Below are 23,876 nucleotides of genomic sequence, written 5' to 3'. Positions count from 1 at the left end.
TGAGAAGGGCGGAAGCAGATCGTTGAATGAAACGGATGAACCAGAATTTGTTTGTAAAAATGCTGAAACTTCAGTGGTGTGGAACTGGTTTGGCTTTCGTCCGTCAGATACTCACCAAAGCACAATTTTCAGTAGAACATGCAAGCGGGCCGTCGTTATCGGAAAGGAAATCAGTGGTATCGCACATCACTACATTACAGCTACCGTAGACAGGAGCCTCGGCGGAGTAATATGTACTGTGCTTCAACATAATATTACCGTATTGTGACTTTAAGTTTTGTGGATATTATACATCGTTATGCTCAGGATATGTCAGCCAATTTCCACTGGAAATGCCTTTAGTCAGCAAGGAATTTGCATTTGCACTGATACATTTTTATATAGCTTTAAATGCACATAAAAAAAAAACAGCTGCTTGATTAAGTGAAAATACATTGATGGGTTTTTTTTTGCACTAATAAAGTTGTGGAGTTGTAAAGTATTTTGCCTCGCGTCAATGTAGTCAGTTATATCGTTATCGCAAATTTTCAAATATATATCATGATAAATATTTTTGGCCATATTGGCCTGCCCTAATTGTAAGTGTGTGTGTGTGTGTGTGTGTGTATGTTTGTGTGAGAGAGAGAAATTAGGTGAATAAGGCTTGTAGAAGAAATGCACTACAAGTTGAATTCTGGAAATACAATCATTTCACCTTCTCAGTGCAACTATACACATACACACGTTAAATTAATTAAAAGAAATGAGTGAGCATGTGTGGACTGTATGCAGGTGACAACCGGAAGTTCGAGAAGCAGATGTGTTTTAATCTTATTACATAAAAACATAAAAGTGATACTGTGTGGATGGTTCTGAATGAGCAAGATTTTAACAGATAAACCCAAGTCCGACATGTTTTGGTTATCTGAAAACTTTATTATATAGCAAAAGTAGCTCTCTTGTGCGGTTTGCTGAAAACTGTAACACTGTTTTGAGAACATTCATTAAGCTGTCAACCACTGATCAGCATGTAGCCACTGCAGCACCACTAGACTCTGCACACCCCGAAAAACAAACATCTGGAATATCAGCCTTCACAAATAATCATCTTTTCTCTCAGAGAACATTAGCACGCTTCAGTGACGAGGTCACTTAAAAGTATTCAACTCCTAAGGGAGTTAGTCCAACCGTTTTGCTAACCCCAGTAACTGTAAGGCCATCAGCCATGGCGAGCAAGGAGAGAAACAGTCTGCTCTAAGACAAAAACAGACAGGTCCGACTCTAAGTACCAGTGAACATAAAATCAATGAGGCTAACACAAAGCAAAGTGCTTCAAATCAAAGATGTGGAACAAATGAATTTACAGGTGAACATTTCATCAACATGAGTGTTAGAAAAGTTTCATTGGTTTCAAGGTGAAGTAAACAAAACAAAAGCTGTAAGGAAACAGTGTCAAAGCCGGGTCAGAGTATTCTGAGGTCTTGAGTGAACTTAATGCTGAGCTCGTTCACAGACTCTGTGGTCTTGTGTGAAACAGACTGACTCCAGTTGTGGAGAGCAGCTGTCAGAGGGGTGTGAGGAAGTAGTCTGCAGGATTCTGGTAGTTGTGTGCTTGCTGGCTGTGTGTCTGTAGCTGCTGTTGCTGTTGCTGGATGATCTGCCGGACTTCTTCTTCCAGCTCCGGGGGAATGATGAGCTGATCATCGGGGTCTGGCTGGGCAGGGGCGTTGAAGTAGCCCCCCTGCTTCTTGACAGGAGCATCGGCAGCCTCCTCAATGAGGTCCTGGTTCCTGCCTTGACAGGCCACAGAGCCATTACCTCGAGCCTTCCGGCCCAGAGTTCCTGACCGAGCCTCCCCACCGAGGTAGGGAGAGGAGGGCGGGACGGGGGAGGCAGATGGGGAAGGGAAGGCCAGAGGCAAAGACTCACTCTGCAGCGTGACAGGGGGAGGGCTGTCTGTGCTTTGCTGAGACTGAGCACAGTTGTGTCGTAAGAGACAGTGGACGTCAGCTTCCACCTCCACACGGCTACCGTTGGAGAAGACACCAGCGATGGGCTCCTCGTCCTCGCTGTCAAGCCCGTTATCAGACAGTGCTCCAGAGAACTGCCTGTGGAAGCTGCTCCCCCTACAGGCGGGCCTGTGCGTGCCAGCTCGCCCCGGGAGGTTCGGGTGAGAGGTTGGGGGTTCAGCCTGCGGCAGCGGTTCCTCCGAGGACGCCGTTGATCCCACCTCGCTGCTCATCTCAGATGTGCTGAACTCGCTGCTCAACTCACTCACTGTTGCTGAGGAGGTGGGCGGCGGCTGTGGCAGCGGAATGCTGCCATCACTGCTTCCCGAATAAGGATGTAAACCGGGCTGAGTTGCCGGGCCAGGGCTGGGTGGTGGCGGTGGCGGCTCGCAGAAGCAGCAGCATTCTTCAGTGATGCTGAGCTTCACAATGACGGCACTGAGGCTATCAGAGCAGCCGTAGCTCTGAGCCAGAGTCACCAGCTTCTTTGCAGCAGCCAGAGCATCTGGTAAGTTCCTTACCGCCTCCACCGCCTCACTGGGCGACAACATGTCCCACAGTCTCCGGCTGCCCAGGAGAAAAAACTCGTCCTGCGGGGTAAGCGCCACCGTGGAAACATGGGGGTGAGGTGTCACTGATGGGCAGAGGAAGGAGTAACCCATAATCCTGGTGGAGTCTGTTACGCCGCTCACTTTGTTATCCTGCAGGGAGGAAAAGGACAAACAGAAGCATTTGTATTTCCCCCCCGGAAAAAACTCGACAATAATGACATTTATTTATGGTTTTGTAGGGTTGAAAACGGACTGCTGACTGTTTCAGTAACAAGCTGTAAAACAAAACCAATATTCTCTTGTTCCAAAGTTAATTTTTCTTTTTGTCTGTTTAGATTCAGTATTTGTGTGCTCTATATTGCTGGTCTCACCAAACTAAATGAATTGAATACAGTTTACTGTCAGTTATTTTAAAAAACATTACAAAACAGTCTGTGAATAGATTCGCCCCATCAGTAGTCCAAAAACTGGTGTGGTTTAAGACAGAGAACAGCTTAAGCCAGACAATATTTAGCTCCATTAAATGGCCAAAATCTGCCTTTTTTCTTATTTTCTATTATCCATTTATATACTATAAGCATGCAAATTCTGGCTGTTCATATTAACCATGGCTAAAGTTTCAAATATGCAAAACAACTCTATTAGAGTCCAAAAATACAAATATGGAGCTGGAAGTGAGAATCACAGGTGTCGATAAATGGACTTGTTTCAGCACTTTGTGCAGCATATGAAACGTGTCGTTACCTCAGTGATAATAGCGTTATGCTGCCGAACCCTCTGGTACTCGGCCTCGTCTTTGACAGTGTGGATGTGTGAAAGTTGCATAGCTTTGCCATCTCGGCACAAAACAGCCTGGCACCTGCCAACGTTGGCAGTTTTCAGAGTGAAGCAGCCACCATGCTCACTGGACGCTACCGGGTCATGTCTGATGTGACACAGAGCTGCTGACCCGCCCATCCTCTGGCCTGCTGTGCCCAGTTTCCTGCAGGAGATGGGCACACAACATCCTGAGTGAGGTGAGGCTGTTTTCCTTCCAAATCACACATCGTTTGGAGGTCAGTGTTTACCTTTGCATGGTGAGGAAAGTGTTGATGATGTAGTCCTCTTGCCTCTGGCCCCTCTGAAGTTCCTCTGCGAGCACATCTCCCATGGTGCACTGCAGCAGATAAGGCACCTCGACATTCCTGTCTCCATCAAAAACTCCATACAGAGCTTCATGAATGCCGCAGAAGCTGTCCAGAGCCAGAGCAGCCACACACAACCTGAGAACAGCAAGAAGGAGGCAGTTTAGAACAAGAACAATGACACAAAGCCAGAGATGGGGCATAAAAAACAAAACAAAAAAGGCTGAAGCATCAAAGAAAGACTGACTTGTTTTTCACTCCAGAGGCCTCCGTGTAGCCATGACTCCAGACTGCAGGGACTCCTTGGCTCTCACTCACACAAGGAGCTGAAGGTGAAGGATCCACCCTCAGACATCGGATATTACTACAGAGAGAGGGAGAACAGGACAGGTCAGGCAGTTGCTCTTTTATTACCAAGCTCAGGTGGTGGTGTGTTTATGCGAGTGAGTCATACTTCAGGTGTTCCAGGCTCTTGTGGTCGAGGCTGAGTCGAGGATTTCCTGTGAGGTCGAGCTCCTGGAGTTTTGAAGGAAGGATCTCTGGCAGAGTCACCTCAGTCAACTCATTGCAGCTCAGATCAACACACTGAAGAGAAACACAGTGTCAGTCCTGACATGTGCACACGAGTCAGATTAAATTAAGTGTTTTTGTCTAATTTATCATCTTTTTCCAATTTGTTTTATAAACTGCATAAATTCAATTTTCCTTTTGCATTTCTTTTATTTTCTCTTTGTTTCTGTTCTGTAACGCTGGATAATCTATCCAGCATTAGCATTACCACAGCTACCTCCTCCTCTCAAATAATACTTCTGGCAGGTAAGCATTAATTCAGTGAGTGGCATTAGTACACTACAGCTACCTCCCTATTACTAGGTGAAAAAGAGTTAAGTTAAGATTTACCTTAATCTCAGGCAGCTGGAGGACTTCAGGGAAGGCGCTGATACAGTTGGAGTGGGCAGAGAGCGTGTGCAGGCGCTGACAGTTGAGAATGGTCGTGGGCACCGCTCTCAGCCTGTTGCCACTCAAATCCAGCTCCTCCAGCTGCTCCAGTCGAGCTAGTTTACTGCAGGACGTGGAGGTAAAAAGGAGTAATCATGACCTGCACCAAGGCTCAGATTTTATACAGGATGATGAAGGATGTGTACCATTTACTTAGGAATAGAACACCTTGTAAAAGCAAAGGAATGTGGGAATTGGTGGTTAGAGGTGGAGTGAGTGAAGATAGTGGAGCGGAAATGATAAAGGAACCCTACAGTTAAATCTAACATGTCCAGATGTAAAGAAGCCTTTATGGTCACATTTTAAAGCTCAGTTTATATCAGGTGCAGTATTTCACCTGGCAGTGAAGGTTTGCAGCTGGTTGTAGGCGAGGTGAAGCACTCTGAGGTGGCCGTGTCCAGTCAGAAGAGAGATGCACTTGTCAGTCAAGCTGTTATTGGTCACGTAGAGCTCTTGTAGGCTGCTGAAGGCATCCTCTGATAGGCTGGCTGCAGGGAGGTTCTCCAGCTTATTGGCCGACACATTTAGGTATCGCAGGCTGGGAGGAATTTCCAACAGAGGGTACAAATTTAGTACAAGATAAATAACGGATACATGCTGATGGGAAGAAACACACAAGAAAAGAACAAAAGGAGGGAAGAAAAAGATGTGTCCACCTCTGCGCTTTGATGAACAAGTTGTGTGGGAGCTCAGTTAGATGGTTGTGTTGGAGGTCCAGGACTTCTAGCTGTGATCGCTCCAGCCTCTCATCCAGCTGACACACATCGTTCCAGCCTGCCAGCAGCTTTCTCAGGCTCCCACTGGACAGCAGCCTAAACACAAACAGCACAGCCAACTCAGTGTGTGTGCTGTACATCTGTTAGTGGGACCACCATGCTGAGCACCATCTGATTTCCCATGGAGGTTCAATGAGTTCACTTTGTATTCAATTAATCTATGCTTGAGATTCATGTAGCTGGAAACTATCATCAAGCATGAATGAACCCAAATAACTGTGATTGTGAATGCAGGATTACATCATACGAATGAAAGAAAATCTGTCTGTTCATCCGTTTTTCACCCATCTGCTTAACACTTGGCAGGTGTGTTGCTCTAGGTCTGAATAAATGAAGTGGTGATTTTAGGCCAGACTTGATGAGCAGTTCTCATATTATGGCTGAAAGCACAGTGTTGACACTGTGACTGCTGCCTACTCCACTCTGTATGTGGAGAGACACACACACACACACACACACACACACACACACACACACACACACACGTTTGTTTTGCTACCTGTGTGAAGACATTCACTGATAATAATGCCATATTTACCCATAATTGCAATCATCACAAATAAGTGCAAAATAACTAATCTAATATAATTCTAATTAGAAACTTTAAAAACATGTTTTAACCCTAACACAGGCCCCTGAAGAGGTGTAAAATTGGAGCTGACAATTTTTTTTAAAAGTTAAAACTTCCAAATTTTGAGAATTCCAATCGGCAAAAATGTAAACTGGTTCTCACAGAAAAGCTCAAGGCGCTTTATTTAAATGCATCATTTTGATATCTTTGGTTTCCTGTGATAAAGGCTCTAGCCACTCATGTGGTTTGGATGAAAAGAAAACTGCAACCCACAATCTCCTCATTCTGCACAGCCACGTTTTAAACAAAGTAACGTGCACAGACACACAGACACATGTAGTCAGTGGATCCTTTTAGCTGTCCTCCTTTCTAAACAGTAACTTTATGATTATTGTATGTGATACATTTAAGGGGCACGTTTAAATTGTAGCTAAAAATGTTAGGTGATATCCCTCATACAATTAATCAATCAATATCATACAGTTTCACGATTTGAAAAAAAGAACTGCCTGAAAGAGATGTAGTTTTGTATTTTTTCATTAGTTTTTATTTTCAGTAATAACTTTCTTCAGTTTAGTTTAATTTTTGCAAGCTTGGTTCTTAAGTCTTTTTAAATGTAATTTAATATATTTTAAGAACCTTACCACAGGCACATTGAAGATCAAGTAAGTTCCAATGATGCATTATTATCAGCTGTTACGTCCAAGCTGCTTTCCCTCACTTTGATTTTTGTCATTTCCCCACCTGTTCTTTCATGAAAAGCATAAGAATCATGTGTCTGTGCGATGCTCACCGTACAGGCAGCTCAGTGACACAGTTATGGCTGATGTCCAGCACTTCCAGTCTGCTGCTCTCCCACACCCAGTCGGGGACACATCCCAGCTTGTTCCTTTAGGAAAACAAACCGAGTCAGCACTCAGCTTACAACAAGCACATGTTCTGTTCTTCTAGATTGTAAATAGGACAGTGAAGTATTCTTAGTTTTTATACCAGGATAAATCCAGCACAGTCAGATTCTCTGGAACAGGATGCACCTCCAGCTGCTTCAGCTCTAAAAACATAACACAACTCTTTATGGCACGAACGTCTTTCTGGATTTAATATCTCTCTAGAAAAAATTAAGTGGTCGTACTGTTGTGTGCAGCATGCAGGCTCTTGAGGGCGTGGCCACAGACTCTGAGGAGGGCAAGAGTGTTTCTGTCACAGCGGAGGAGCTCCAGCTTGCAGAGAGAGCTGACATCCAGCTCGTCTAGACCTGTATCCCTCAGGTCCAGATGAACAATGTGGGCCAGCTGCTCCACATCTGCCACTGTCGCCTTCTGAAGCTGGTTCAGCCTGTTCGAGGCATACAGCACAGAGAGGAACAGAGAAGGGGGAAGTAAAGGAAGAGGGAAGAAAGGACCAGAAGAAGCAAACACTTTAACCTCTGACCCGTTTCACATTTCAGAACCTGAGAAGAAGTTGTTAGGCATTCGTAGTACGACTGACCAAAATAATTAACCGACAGGTTCCCTTCCTTCACCGTCTCCGTCTTTATTTTGTACTTCAAAAGGCTAAATTAAACCTTTGTTGCCATTTCAAAGACCACCAAACATGAAAGGGGAGTCATGCAGAACTGCAGTATTTGTCATTGGCAATTCTAAAAATGTAAGCTACTGCGCGGACATTTTTACCTGAGATCTATGTAGCGAGCAGACAGCCACTGCAGGCCAGCCAAGTCCAGGACAGAGAGCTTGTTCCCTGCCAGACAGAGTCTCTCCATCCCTCCAAGTTTCTCTAGGACAGGGGGCACACAGCTGAAACAATTGAAGGATAAGCCGAGGTAGGTCAAGCCCTCCAGAGAGCCCAGCTCCACAGGCAGTGAACTCAGAAGGTTACCGTCCAGGAGAAGAGTCTGCAGGCTGGCCAGAGCCAAACAGAGGGAAGGGCATTTAGTCGTAATTACAGTTTTTCTCAAATGCTAAAACACATGTCACAAACGTTACCACCAGGTCCCCCAATGTCCAAACACAACACCCTTCTCTAAAGCTACATAAACACAACCACACCTTCCCACTGCAAAACTCAAACTCCCACACCAATAGAGCAGCTCGAAGCTGTCAAAACTGTAAACACTATACACAGCATTACACACTACAGCAAAACAATTGAAAACACAATGCTCAATTTGTGAGAAGGTTCTTTGTTTCATAACTGCCAATGCATATTTTAGAAACTATACAGTAACGGATCGTCGTAGATCTCTGCAGAGGATTAGGCATTTAGATTTGTGAGTTTCATATGAGTAGTATAAATCTATAGAAAATCCTGCATGTACGTACACTACTGTAACACAACTCAATGCAAAAACAGAATCTATTGCACACAACAGTAATCTTGAAAACATGAACAGGGTGTGAAGTTTTTTTATTTACGTTATTCACACCACACACACACCACAATCACTGTGCGGCATCATGTCGCTGAGCTGTTGCTCGCATCTCGTCCGTAATGATGGTGCGAGGTGGTCTTGCTCTCCCTCCTGGACCTTCTCCTCTCCCATGTTGGCCTTCTCCTCTTCCTCGTTGGTCGCTCCTCTTCCTCCTCTCATTTGAAATCCTCTTCCTCATTGGCCTGCTCCTCTTCTTCCAGGGCCAGCTCTTCTCCCTCCTCTGCATCAAATTCCTCTTCCCCTGACTCTGCCTTCATCCATTGTGTTTGTTTGGACTCTTCAGCATACTGTGCACTCTGAACTTGCTTTTACATGTGGGTACAGCATTAGCAACAAGTGTCTTCAATTTTGAGTCATTGTGTGTAGTGAATGACGCCAGGTGTGTTCCCTGTGTTCAAAGATTGGTGACTGTGGCAAGCATTTTGCATCACATGGGCTTTCATTTGAGAATATGAGCAGAGTTGTTTTGCAACATGTGTTTTAGCAAGGAAAAATGTGTTTAGATTTATGAGTACAGAGGGTTGTGTTTTGTGAATTGTGTCTTCATGTGACATGTGTTTATGGTACTGGAATATGGTGGCTACATTTAGTAAATGTGTTTAGACTACTGGTCATTTGGGTTACAGGACTGGCTTTTGTGTTTTAACATTTGAGAAAAACTGTAATACAGATACTGTGTGTAAAAAACATGTTATGCAAATATAGTGTTAAGAAAAGACTTCAGACACTAAACAGGACTCTGACATTTTTGTACTGACTTGTCTGTAAGTATAAACAAGCTTAATTTGGAACTTTTAAATATTACTTTATATTCAGTTATGGAACATAGCTGAGTATTTTACATTAAAAGTAAAATACTGTTTCCAAATAAACGCCCCGATTCCAAGTTAGACATAAAAATTGTGTTTTGCCTTTTGAAATTCCTAGAAAATTTCAAAAGGAAAAAAAAAAAAGCCAGCATATGCGCAGAAACTCCAAGCTCCCACATCACACAGAGACACTGTTAGTGTCACTGTGTACTATGGGCACTTGGACAACACCTCTAGATTTCTACGACAGAAGTCTGGTGCACAGCCAGCTGTTCGCTCAATAGAGAGATGGATTAATCAACGCTGATGTACCGTAATGGTACTAACAACAACAACTCCAAACTGATGTCTCTGTCAGCAAAATGCAGGTCAGTGAGGACACATCCCATTTTAGGCTTCATTCTTATGAAACTGCAAACCTTGGATCGTCATTTACTTACTTGTGCATTGTTCCTACTTCTGCAGGCACGGAGGAGAGACGATTTCCAGACAGGTTTAGCTCCGTGAGGGAGGTGATGTCACACAGGGCCAGAGGAAACTCAGACAGAGCGTTATTTGACAGACTAAGGCTTCTCAGTTTACAAAACCTAAAGAAAAGGGGAGAGAAAGAGAGAAGTATTCAGCAAGAGTGTGTGAGAGAGGAGGGAAGGGCAAGAGGAACAGGGCCAGACAAAGAGAGACAAAGATATTCATCTCTGTGCTATAATAAGACTCTGGCCTTCTTTAAAACACAAAAAACACACACAGTGAACAACTATTACTTACATAACACCTGCCAGATTAAAAAAGTAAAATCAGCACAGAAGAAGCTAATACAAAGGTTCAAGGACACAAAGTATCAAGTTTTCAACAGAACAATGCAGCCTGTGCTTCAGGTAAGAAGCTTGTGTATATTGTTTATATTCATTGCGCTCTTCTCCTCCTAATCCAGTTCACAGAGCAATCAGAGTGAAAGGCTGATCCAGGCCCACATTCTTCTTAGTTAGACTCACCCGCCCACCACAGCAAGGATACAGTCCTTAAAACACTGCATGATATGCATATGCTTGTGCCAAAACAATGACGTGTAGAGATTGCCATCAGGCAAATTTCAGGTTTTGATGTCATGTTGCCTTGACAGGCATGGATGCAAGAAGCCAAAATAAAGGCAGACAGAAAGGAAAACGAGGCTGTTCAGATGAATGCTGCTAATCTCTGACTGTACATAATAGGTTTGTCAGTGCTGGTCACTTTACTTACCCACTTTACCATAAAACGTAACGCTGGTCACTTTACAAGACAATCTGCAGACAGTTTATGCTAGAAGTGTAAGCTATATTTGAGGATCAGGGCATTTTTACTTATCTATGCAAATTTTGTACCAAAACTTAAGAAAATAGAGATTGTACTGTCTCATACTGATGTCCTCATTAGCACAAAACTATTACTAAACACTTTTTTAGACTACACCTGCACTACTGTCAATTCTGAAAAGACGCACATGTCAAAAACAATGTGCAACCCCTGTCGTTGTCATTTTTATCCAAAGTGAAAAGTTTTCGTGCTCTACGTCGCAAATCAAAGCTTACAGAATGGTCAAATGTCTTTAAAATTGCTGCCAAGATAACAAAATGACACAAGGACCAAGTCTCAGTTGCTGAGAACACGTCTCTTTGATGCTCAGCGTAAAGTGAGAACATCTCTAAAAACTAGGAATGCTTTTATCTGCACAATAAGGTCTAAGTGATTTTCTAGAAATAATGAAAGGGCATTTCCAGATAATCAGTCAGTTTGTGGTGTTATATGGATCAATCCATTATTTAAACAGAGCAAGCTCAGGAGCAGCACACTACCATGGCAAAGTACAGTTGGGGAAAACAACTTTTTGATTCCCTGCTGAGAGTAAAGCATTATACAATTACCTTATTCTGAGTTTTAGTCAGTGAGTTTCTTTTTTAATTGACGTTATAAAAACAAAACCTGCTTTTCGTTTTTTATTTTTAAAAATTCAAAATAAAAACAGCCTCCAAAAAAACTATAACGGAATAAAGCAAGGGACTAAAGAGCGAGGCAAATTTTATTAGTGTTTTCCTGATGAGTTTACAGTGCGAGTTAATAGTGTTTTATCTGTTCAGCTGATATGTTAGATCTTGCATCTCACTGTGTAAACAAACTTTAAAGTTTGGTGCTTTCTCTGTGATTCATGAAAGCACCAAACCTCACTTTCCCACTTCTGCTGTACATGATAGCAGAAGCGAGAAATAAATAAGAGAAACTGATGAAAACTTCCATGATGAACCAATTGAAAAGTAATTAAGAAGTAAATGTAATTCATATTCAAGACCTGGAAAGTTTTTCCTCCGTGATACTAAACGGGTTTCAAGACCTCATAATCAAGCTTTTGTAAAAGCTTGTTTGTACACCAGGAAAACTGTGCAAGACAATTTTGCAAGACATTATACTTAATATTTTGTTATGAAGGTAGTGTGGAAAAAAGAAGCCAGAGATAAAAGAAAGTCAGAGAAAGACTGCTAAACCTCATAAAACCGTGACATCAGCAGCTGACGTCGCCTAATCTGACCTGGAAAACACAGAGAAGCCCTCTACCCGAGAGGCCAGACAGCTGACGTCAAATCTCTCATCACTGCTGCAGCTCTCTTTTAATCACTCACACACACCCAAAAACCATCATGCTTCCACCACCCATGGATAACCATGCACGAAACCACACACACACACACACACACACACACACACACACACACACACACACACACACACACAAAAAGAGGTAACTACACAAAATGTTTACTACCAGATCCTCCCCGTGCCATATCATTAAACGCACAGGGAGAGACGTACTCTGAGAATCGGTGTGTGCAGGAGAGCTGATGTGAGAAACTGACCTGGTGAGTGCTGGAACACCTTTGTGAGGGGACATGAAGTTGTTTTTGAGGTTGAGGTGGGTAAGGTCCTGGCTGTAAAACAGCTGAGCAGGCAGCTCCTCCAGGCTGCAGCATGACAGGTCCACCGAGTTCACCCTCTGAGAGGCGATCTGAGAGAGAGGGGGAGAGAGAGAGAGAGAGAGAGAGAGAGAGAGAGACTAGCCATAATCGGGATCCATTAAGTTCATTTCAGACTAATTTTTATTCTTTGACACTCAAAGTCTTCAATGATCCTTATTTTCATTATAATAGGTCTTGGTGCTGCCCTTAATCCTCTGTTTTCAACACACGCTTTTAGCTCCTCTGCTTTTCAGCTAAGTTTCTTCCCATTGGCTACCCCTCATAAACAGAAAGTTTGAATAGTGAGTGGGGCTGCTGTGCTTACAACCATCTTTGTGCCTGAGATGACCATATTAGGAATATTTACTGAATATTTAATGAATATTTACTAAAGAAAAAAACAACAACAAAAACAAAATGGTATGAAACTGTGTGAGTATTTAGGTTTACAGATGGTGCAAAATGCAGCTGCTCGCATTTTAACTAAAAATGGAAAATTTGAGCACCCTGTAATGAAATCCTTTCATTGGCTACCTTGTCAGGTTCGAGCAGATTATAAGGTCCTGCTGCTCACCTACAAGGCTTTAAATGGTTTGGCACCTTCATACCTCTCTGATCTTTTGCACCTTTATGTTCCATCCCGTGCTTTCCCATTCCAGGATTCTGGCCTTTTAAAAGTTCCTAGAGCCAGAAAAAAAAAGACTACTGGGGAGCGTGCTTTTTCTTTTCGTGCCCCATTTTTGTGGAACAACCTCCCTCAAGATATTAGGCAGGCATGCTCTGTGGAGGTTTTTAAAGCTAAGTTGAAGACCCACTTGTTTACCGTATCCTGCATGTCTTGATTCTATGCCATTTGTTTTTTTTAATTTTTATTGCTTTTAACTTTTATTATGTTTTGAACTTGTTATTGTGTTTTTAACTTGTACGTATCACTTTTATTTATTTATGTCTTCATTTCCAAATAGCTGTACAGCACTTTGTTTGAAAGCGCTTTATAAACAAAATTATTATTATTATTATTATTATTATTATTATTATTATTATTATTATTAGATCACATGGATTACTCGTACACACACTAAACTCATTAAATAAATTCTGATATTGTAACAGTAACAATGGTGTGACAGGAAATAATGAAAAGCAGAATCGGTCCCATTTAAAGGAAACATTCAAAAGCCTTTCAAAAACGAAAGCAAGGTGCTCGTACAACACCAAAACCGGTTTTGTGTTACTGGAATTATTTTTCCTGTTTACACAACACTCAACAAGTATGTCAACTATGAGGCTAATGCTCATATTTGTCAAATGAGTTCATAGATTCATCTTTGACTCCTCTCATTCACGTGCTTAACTGTCCTTTGAGCATGTAACTGAGACACGTGTTGCTCAAGATGGTGATCACTGTTTGGTGGTATGTAAGTGTAAATAGGTCCGTATGACCCACAGAAACACTCTGCTAACCCTAACCCTGTAACATCTCTAAACCAGATTCTGCCACTATATATTAATGAAATTGGAATTATAGAATATTTCTGGAACCAACAAGCATGAGCTGCAATGCTTAAACATAGTCTACTAGTCACATAAATCCATAGTTTCATACTGTTTTAATCCTAAATTCAAACCTTAAATTCACACAGATAATGATGTATTTTCTTTAGAAATGTGGACAGAGTACACATCCATAAGTTTGAAACTCAATATCCAGTATTATTCTTTAGCAGAAGAGATACTAACACAAAAAGGCAATTCTGCACTTGAGAAGCTTTAGATTTACACTTGCATACAAAGCACATAGCAAGTTACTGCTAGTAACCAGTACAGACAGAAGCAATGATGACAGCAAATTGTTTAAATGTTCAGATGTGCCTCTGACTACAATTGCACTTTGTACCTTTGAGGCTGTCCTCTGCCAGCGGAGGTTCTCTGTGTAGGAGTCATAGCTGATGTAGTAGGTCTGACTCTGGGGACCAGCTGAGCTGAAAGCCAGACAGTGGCTGTGTCTTCTCACTTCCTCCACCTGCATTAAAAATTACATTTATTGAGTATCTATCTTTCCAATGACATTCTCATCATTCAAATGAAATGCAGCCCTAAACCATTACAGAGCCTCCACCATGTTTTACATATGGCTGTAACTGTACCTCTCTCCTGAACTCCAATTTAAACCAAAAATCTCAAATATGGATGCGTCACTCCATACCTTGTTGCCACCGATTTCCCGTCTATATTTTTTAGGATATTTTCTCCCTGTTTCCATCATTAAAATACCTTCTTAACAGCCACTCTTCCACTGAGACTAAGGAATCACCTTACTGATGAAAAAAATACCCTTTTACACTTGTCACACCTATGGGATTTATTTTTTTGTAGATTCAATTGAAGACATGGGAACCAATGATGTGTTTTTGCAACAAGTACTAATGCCTAAAGATGCAATATAAACTTGTTTCTTTGGCAAGTTGTCTATTATGTGTAGAAAACACTTTTTAAGCTTGAATGATTCATTAGGTCAATATTATCCAAATCTCAACAAAGGCTTGCAGTTAAGCTAGAACGAAGACCTAGGAAAGAAGATCCTGATGCAGCAGGAACAAAAAGACCTCTGGTCTAAACCGCAGAGTATTTTTGTCCCTGATAAACAGATACCCAGCCACAGTACTTGCTTGTTGTGTGTCAAAGACATGAAACGTCTCACAAAGTACCTTTCCTCCGATGAGAGGGAGGATGTGCATCTTGCCAGTGTGGGCATGCTTCACAGACGAGACAATGAGGCAGGTTCCACTCAGAGTGACCTGACGTTTTGACCAGCGGTTCACGGGCAGTGCCAGCTTCCCTTTCCGCACGTTAAACACCCCGGACAGCTGCACGCGCTCAGAACCTCCCACACTACGAGGTTTACCTGCGGAGGGAAAGAATACAGTATGACAGAAATCATAACAGCATTATAGAGGTTACTGTATTTTTTGTTGTTGTTTGCTCTATGGGATTTTGTGAATCAACTCTCTCTCAATGGTCTTCTCTTTCACAAAGTGAGAGCTGCGTGGTTATGTAAGAGAACTGTAGCTCAATAGCCTGTGGGCTGGCGGAGAGCAGTCACTCAGTCATCATTTGTTACATTAACCCTTTGCTGACACAAATTAGCTTCAGTAATGAATTGGAGCTGACTTTTGCCAGTATAAGCCAGAATACATTCTAGGTCTTTTAAAGCACTGACTACATTGTCCAGGGTTTTTAAATTCTTGGAAACTCAAAGTTACTTTATATGCTCTTACCAGTGAATAAGAAAAAGGGAGACACATGAAGAGTCTGAGCCACTGAGAGGCCTGAAATCAGATTACCTTGTTATGTAACGTCCTACAATGCCAGCACCTACATCCTCCCTACTGCCTCCTCCAGTGACTTACACACAACATCACCTAGGTTTCACCGGCCCTAGCTGACTCATCAGTAATGCTTCAGTGAACCTCAGTGCTTTAATGGTACTGAATGAAATCTGTAAAGTGCAAAGGATTTAAATCTGTCAGATATAGAGTCTTAAACTGAATCTTTTATTTTTTTGTTAAACCTATTTTAGACTCTTAATTCAAGAATGCAAACTAAACATTTGGGCTACTTTTTCCAATTCAGCTTCACGCACATCATGATTTATTGTGTTCTAACATATCATAGAATCACTGTATCATCATGTAAAATATATCTTATGAATTACTCACTGACTCCTGCCCTTGCTGGAGATTATATTCTTTATCAAATCATTTGAAAATCATTTACATCTTTAGACCTCAATATTCATATTGGATTTTTAAATCACCAAACACTGGCATCAATTTTAAAAATCCTATATCAGTGCAATATCTTCCAATTGTATGCTTTCCATGATCAGCACTAACACTGAGGTTTGTATCTATTACAGCAGGGTTAGGCAACCTTTCTGATGGCAAGTGCCATTTAAAATTTCCTCAGAAGTCAGTGTGCCATATGATTGCATTAGCAATAAATTTAATAACGCGCTATATGAACAGTTACACACTATATAGAACCACTTTATAGAATTATATTTGTTCGCAGATGTTGGCAGCTATCAGTGAATAGTTATCAGCTATTTTGAAACAAAAAAGACACCTTTTACCCATAACAAGAACTCCATAACAGCAAATGAACTGTACAACAGAAAATACAAATGCTATTTATGGTCTCCTCATAACAATGATAAGAAAAATAAACTAAGCCAATATGACATGTCTGTTAATACAGAGACACACATGTTATGTGATCTCTGGTCTCCCACTCAGAGACACAGGTCTCCAAGTGTCCAGCATCCAGACGGCTACCTGAGGACACTCATGTGAGAGAAAATCTGCTCACAGATATGTAGAGCCAAATACCGTCAATAACGCCTCTGCAATGTTCTGAAGAAGGTCAAACTTGTCATGAAGTGATGTTCAGCAGGTGAAAATGCAAGCTCCATGAACACGCACAGCTGTGGATTCCAGCTGCTTCGATGTCGCATTAACTGGCATTAACTCAGCCAGTTAATGCGAGACAAATCCAGCTGCTCATTAAAGATTTCTGGTTTGTTCAGAAAATCAAACATTGGTCCACACACCTGAAAGTCCCAAAAATGCATTGTGTCTCGAGTTTACAGATGTATCCGTGTCTTTCCGTGGTGCTGATGCTGTGCTGAGCAGAAAGCTCCTGAAGCTTTTGAAGTGTTGGAATGTGGAAAGCTAAACAACGTCCCTCTCACCAGTAGGCTAAGTTATTTTTAGCCAATTACAAGTTGAATCTGGTAGTTTGGGTTGTTAGCTAATACCGTCATTAAGAAGAGGCACAACTAATGTGTCTATGCGAGCTGATTTGCGATGTGCACCGCTGGCCCGGCCATTTATTTTTTGATGCACCTTCTCAGATTAATTCACTGCGTGTTGTGCCCAGGGCTGGACTGGACAAAAAAACCCAAAAAAAAACAGCCCGGCTTGACTAAAGACCGGCCCACCAGGTATTAAAGCCATAAAGCCTTTGAATGAAAACAAATGCTGTTGTGACAGTGATGTACAATCTTGTTGGTATATGTATGATTTCTATACATTTTACGTCAGATAAAAACTTTGGTTGTAAGCTTCAGATAATTATTTATCAGACATTTTAAATGAGAATAAGAAAGTATTTCTTTGTGCCCCCCTTTCCCTGTTAATGCCCAACCTTGTCCCCTGGCAAAACTTTGCTAGACCCGCCCCTGCACAGTTACCAGCTGTCAGCTACTTAGAAAAGGATCCTGGTGTTATTTGTCTCTCAGAAACAGTTCATAGCTTCCGTTCAACTCATTCATGTCACCTAAACCTGTTTCTCCATCACCTGTTCTGCTCTGATGATTCAGTAAGGACATCTCCTGGTTTCATCTTCATGTTTCCCTCTCACCAGATATACAAACCGATATCATGACCAGCAGCTTTACAGCTGTGGCTCCAGCAAAAATCAGCTGATACTAGAAATTAATATTAAATAAATTCTAACAACAGCTGATCAAGCTTAAACGTGCTGCTGTTTAGCGCGACATCCGGCAGTTTCTTCTTTCTGGCGCAAAGTGGGCGATAAACAAACAGGAGAGAAAAGCCGATCAGCTGATCATTGATCAGTTTCATGATTAAAGTAGCAACAGCAGAGAGAGGGGGAGAGAATGAAAGAAGAAGAGGCAGCTGTGCAGCGTAACGACAGAATAAATCCACCTTTGTGTCTTTTTCCATCCTAGACAAACCCTTCTCAGATCATCACGAAACACGTAATAATTTCTCTGAATGCGGGACGATTCCGTCTTTTTACGGGACGGTTGGCAACTCTACTAACTAACCTTCTGAATAAAATAAAGTTCACTATCAGTAACATCATAGCACCGACCCAGCTGTATAGAAACTCTGTCGTGCTAGCTAGTACGCAGTATGAGTTATTGTAACTGACTGTAAAAAGTCAGCACAACAAAATAAACTCCACCTAAACTTGGTTTATATCTGACCCAGATAGACTGCAGGTCACAACTTCTTACCTGAAGTTCAGTTCACCTGACACTCGGACCGGCGGCTGCCTCGGGTCTCTCCTCCTCCTGCCTCCCCTCTCCTTCATCCACCTGCTGGCCTCCACCACTTACTAATGTTACTGAATCTGTGGAAGCTCCGCGATAGCCACCACCAAACAACTGAGTTATTTTTACACACCAATCCACCACGTTTCATTGTTTATACCGTTACCAAAAAAAAAATAATAAAATCATCGGCCCACCGAGCAAATGCCCGGTATGCCCGATGGCCAGTCCAGCTATGGTCGTGCCATCAGTTAACCCTTCGTGTGCCAACTGTGGCGCGCGTGCCTAGGGTTGCCGACCCCCTACAGTATACCAAAAAAAGGGGAGGAAAATCAGCACACCTGGAAAGCTAAAACCAGAATCTCACAAAAAGAGAAATAACAACAACAACAACCCTGAAAAAGTTGTCCAGAACTTCACCGTCACTGTATCATCTGCAATTTAAACTGATGGAGCAATCAGTTTTTTCAAATCAAATTTTATCATCCATCATCAGTTGGTTACCAAACTCTATACTTTTTAACGGTACCAACTGAATTACGTCTCTACCCTAATTAGCAGCAAAATTTTAGTACCAGTACCATCTGATGGAGAATGACACCATGATGTCACTTCTGAAGTGTGGCGAAATCAAACAAAAACACAGTGCAATAATGGCAAGCTGAACGCCACCTCAGGTGTTATTACACTTTTCAAAACCTGACGCAGACATTTGTAGTGCAAAATGCAAAGCTGGCCATGGCAACACACCTAATCTGAGGAAACTCAATTCATTTGCCATCTGCAAAACATTATATATTAATATTATAACATATGTTCTTATTATATATTGTAAAATACGTTATGCTTTCAATGGAAAAAGATTATATACTTAATTTGCTGCTTTACACACCAAACATTTCAGTTTTCTGCTAAATATCAGATGAAACAGGAGCAAATCCCAGAGAAGGTGGAGGCAGCATGTCTTGAATATTTAAAAAAAATAAAAAAAATAAAAAATAAATTTAAAATAGCTAATATTTTAACATATCATTCAACATTACTTGTGTTTGAAATCATTTAGGAGACTGACATATAATTAAGATCTACTAACATGTCCTTTTCCCCTTTTCTAAATTCTGCGCATTTCCTCATTACAAACAGAAACAGTGAGGTCTGACTCTGCAGACACCAATGGTGCACTGAAATGTAGATAAGCTAGAACCTAATAAAGGAGAAGAGTTTCTCTGAAAGTGAAACAGAATGTTGAAAAGAAGACAGCCAAGAGTTACTATAGTTCATTTCATTAGCCTGCAGCTTTAGAAGAAAAAGATCTGTGTGAACTGTTGGGTTTAAACTAACAAACCTTATGATTGGTTGGTAAAATTGTTGTCATTATTGGTAGATTGATCAGTATCTAGTCCAAAAAATAATATATAATTAACATAAACATGAACACAATGAACAGAGCCCAGTTTACACTAAACAACATTGAGGAATGTGCATTGTGTGTGTCCACCCTTTCCTAGGCGGAGGAGGTAAGATGTTGGTTGTTAATACACACACACATACATGCCCTTTCCGTCCGTCTAGTTCTCTGAATGGGGAACATCCTGTCTCTCATGAAGCAGGCAACAGCCACACCCTACTGATGCTAGACCTCAACTTTTTCTTGCTTGTGTCCAAAAAAAAAAAAGCATCTGACATCCTGAGCCACCTCTCGTGTCAAGTTGCTGAATTTTAGCCAAATCTGGATAAGAGTTGTAGTTTCAAGTTGGAAATGCCACTCAGACATTCAGACTCAAAAAAAAGGCTGTAAAGTCTGGGAGAGTAAAGCTGCGACCTCTGGATGCTGCAGTTTGAGGCTGAAGAGGAGCCTGCAGCTGCAACTGTCTCAGAGGTAGCCGAAACACTGAGGAGGTGAAATTTGAGTTCCACTAAGGTCACTTTTCTCTTAGCGTAAGCACAACGTGTCAATGTGCATTTGGCTGCTGGGATTTCAGATGAGTCAAACTTCTTTGGCTCAGCTCGGGACATCAGAATTAACCAACTCGTGCTGTGCAAACACATACGGGACAACAAAACAAAAAAAAAAAAAAAACGTAGAGCAAAAATGTCCTCTCCTGAATTAATAGAAGGGCCCTCACTGTCAGCTGCACAACTCTATTTAGTGTTATGTTACTACTGTGAGACATAAAAGGAGAATGACGGGCAGGGGAATCTGTCCAGCTGCATTTTCAGAGTGCAGAGAAACCAGTTTTGTAGCATGTCACGAGTGTGTCTATGAGGGTTGCAATGGTATGTGTAATGGTCTATTTAATTATTTATTCTTTTTTGGGAGGGGGGGGCTAAAATATAAGGAATTTTAGCACATATCAAAGTCCAATCATTTCCTCCTGACTCTTATTTTGCAGCCTTTGCTGATGAGGTCAAAAATGAGGTCAAAAAACAATATCCAGCAATGCTAATCCCATAAGAGTCCCTGTTTTTCCATCCTCTTACCATGACAGTGGACAAAACAGGATCTTTTATCAATAACAACAACAACAACAAGAGGAAGAGGGAAGAAGACAAACTGATTCTATAATGCATCAGGATTTGGTCTTTGCTGACAGAGTACACCTGTTACCTCCAGATGTGTCTCCCTGCCTTACCCAGTTTACACGCACAACACAGCTTATTGTGCTGCTGGGACAATTGAATCCACTTGTTTAACGGTCTGAATGACCAAACATAATGACAGCACTCATGGTATGGTGAGAACAGAAGAACAATGACTGTGTAGAGACAAGCCAAGCACAACTAAAGTGGCTTGCATTAGTTTGTGGTGCTCTTACATCTAACACTGCAGGATGTTTTAATAAGAATTGGGACAACTGTTGTCTTTACTGAGAGAAGATGCCTTTCCTTCTCACTAAAAATAAAGTGCTCACCAAAGTAGAAGCGGATCAGGCAGCCAATTTCAGGATTCATGCCCTCCTCCTGCACTCGCCATGGATCTTCAAACCCCAGATTAGTGAGGTACTCATTTAAGATCTGCAGAGGTCTTTCATCATCCCCAAGCCGCCTCACAGCTCCACCGTGCAGCTGGATGTAGAGGGCCGGCATTGGGCTTATATTGATGGGCTCAAGCCATCCTCTGCTCCCCCCAGGGACCTCTTGTTCAGGCTGGACAGAAGCTTGGCTGGTCAGAGGGCGAGCCTGTGAGCTGCTGGAGCATTTAGAAGGAGGTTTGATTAATATGTGTGTATCTGTGTGGTCACCAGCCCCAGCTTCAGTGTCAACACTTGGTCTTGCGGATTGGTTTGAAGTCTTGGGGATGTCTGAGAGAGAGATAGCTGAATGTGAGGGAGAAGAGATGAGGTCTGTTTCATCAGAGGAGCTCTCAAATGGGTCAGGTCCCTCTGGAGCGCTGTCACAGTTTGGGCTCAGCACAGAAGAGTCGGTGCCCAAACCCAACCCATCGCTGAGTGAGTCCCCGTGCTCCATGCTTCTTGGTCCCCCTGCACTGAAGTCCTCACAGGTGCTGCTCTCTATGTCAGCCTGAGTAGACTCCATAACAGTCTCCAGTACTCAAATCCACGCCAATGTCATTCAGGTAGACCTCAGATGAAGAATTACTAGCAGTTTTGTCATCAAGTAGCAAGTTAGAAGGCAGTTCCACATTTTTTGTGAGTTCATTCTCCTCACTTTGGAGATTTTTAATATCCACACTGTCACTGAGACTTTTCATGTCATCAGCATGGCCATTAGTATCTTTACAAAGATCGATGAGGTCACTTAAAGCAGTAGGTTTGCAGTTAATTCTCAACACAGCCCCAGCTTTACTTCCTTCGAGCTTACAGGCTACCTCTTTAGAAGTAGTGTCCACTGTACACAGCACTGGTCGCGGGTAGGAGGGCGTGAGCCAGTCGTGGACGTGAATGCAACCCCGCCGGAGGTCCGATCTCACCCATGTTTTATCAGAGGCCTGAAGCTGCTTCGACTGCTTCTGTCGGAGGAAGGTTTTTCGATCAAGACTGAGGGTACTCAGCGGCGAGGATGAGGGAGCTGGGCTGGCCGCCTCCGCAGAGGACGCTCCGGTCGAACCGGTGGTCGGCGGAGCCCCCAGAGACAGATTCCTCTTGTGCCTGTGCCGCCTCCTGCTCAGCATAGAGTTTACCGAGGTGGAACTGTTCACCGATGTCAGACTGTAAATGTTGGCCGTTTTCACAACGGACATGGTTGCGTTTTTGGCCGCTCCACCGATAGCGTTGGCAACTTGGCTTTGATAAATCCCGTTCCTTATCGCAATCTGGAGAAGGGAGGTGGCCGCAAGCCCTTCCCGAAGAGTTTCGCTTCTGCGCCTCCTCCGTCATCCTCCCCGATAGATGGTCTCTTTCCAGAGTGCTGCGGCGATAATCCGCTTGGCTTCACGGAGTTACTGTCACTGCTAGAATCAAGTGTCCCCTGCAGTGTCGAAGAAGACGAAATCGCTCCACACTCGTTTCCCTTCACACTTTCCATTCTGTTAGCTTGCAACAGCAGCGTAGAGTAGTTAGCAGCAGCCCGCAGGTAAACGCTAGCAGTTAGCTTAGAGCCGCTAGCTCGCCCTAGTCACTGCTGGCTGGTAAACGTAAACGGCTCAACATTAGCTTAGCATACTAATGTACAGCGCAATTGCTCTAAAGAATTAGTACGCTACATCTTCCCATGACATCGGACGCCCGTTAGCTCTCTAACGGGAGCTTACCGGCTGGTGGAGATGAGAAAACGCATTTCTAGCTGGTCGCCATGGAAGCTGGCGCGACCACCACTGTACAGACTGCTCACGAATGGTCAGAGGCACACCGTGGACAGGGCGGGGTCTCATCGGATATGAATTATGACACATTCGCTTGCTACCAGAATGCTCGGAATTTTCCCAGTGAACGTACGAAAAGCTTCACGATCAGTCAACGTAGTTAAAATAACGGGGAAAATCCTATTTTCTCCAACGCTGGCTTTTAAGGAACAAAAAAGCCTGACAGTTAAAGCTCTACACCACACCCTAAACCTTTAATCCCGAAATTACGAAATATTTACTTGGCTTTATGTAGTTTTTTTTTTTTTAGTCTAATACAATATGGAAATGAAATTATTTTTAGAAGTAAATATTTGTAAATCTATTATATGTTTGAGGCTTTGTACAAAACAAGCTAGGGATTAAAGGATCTGACAATATTTTGAAGACTATCCAAAAGAATACAATCAGCAGACGGACAAAGAGGGGAATTGATTGCCAGTTGCAGTTCTTATATGATTTGCAGAAATGTTTTCATCTAATTCACTTTACGATCCGCTTCGTAGGAGCCAGTGAAGGAAACATAAACTGTAGCTACATTAGTTGATTTTGTGTTAACACACCCGGCGTGTTAATTTTCAACAGTAAAAGTATCTTTTTACTGGTATTAATGATCTTTAATTCTTCAACACACATTTATAATTGTTCTGTCGATGATATTTGTGTTAAATGCCGTACGGGTCTTATTAATCAATAACCCGTCATCTGGCGCCATCTAGTGGAAAATGGACGTTATTATTGAGATATTGCCGACACTATG

The 23,876-nt window shown here is 42.3% G+C and overlaps 1 pseudogene across 1 annotated transcript; it reads right to left on the bottom strand.

Annotated features, from left to right (window-relative positions):
* Positions 1-892: 892 nt before the first annotated feature.
* Positions 893-23,136, bottom strand: LOC146554774 (PH domain leucine-rich repeat-containing protein phosphatase 1-like; annotated as a pseudogene). The gene is made up of 17 exons (XR_014889195.1): positions 21,228-23,136; positions 14,942-15,138; positions 14,131-14,256; positions 12,135-12,283; positions 9,690-9,836; positions 7,683-7,910; positions 7,142-7,344; positions 7,000-7,060; positions 6,803-6,898; positions 5,319-5,474; positions 5,000-5,200; positions 4,564-4,726; positions 4,118-4,248; positions 3,911-4,027; positions 3,607-3,801; positions 3,284-3,521; positions 893-2,689 (listed from the first exon to the last, which is right to left on the bottom strand). The product of XR_014889195.1 is annotated as a PH domain leucine-rich repeat-containing protein phosphatase 1-like (transcript).
* Between the last annotated feature and the right edge of the window lie 740 nt (positions 23,137-23,876).

This window comes from Mchenga conophoros, linkage group LG17 (assembly GCF_057382185.1).
Source record: "Mchenga conophoros isolate Kocher_MC1m ecotype Shallow Benthic linkage group LG17, M_conophoros_male_GT1.1, whole genome shotgun sequence".
In the NCBI taxonomy this organism is placed as follows: domain Eukaryota; kingdom Metazoa; phylum Chordata; class Actinopteri; order Cichliformes; family Cichlidae; genus Mchenga; species Mchenga conophoros.
Note: the sequence above shows the minus strand (reverse complement) of the source record. Positions and strands in the feature narration are given on the sequence as shown.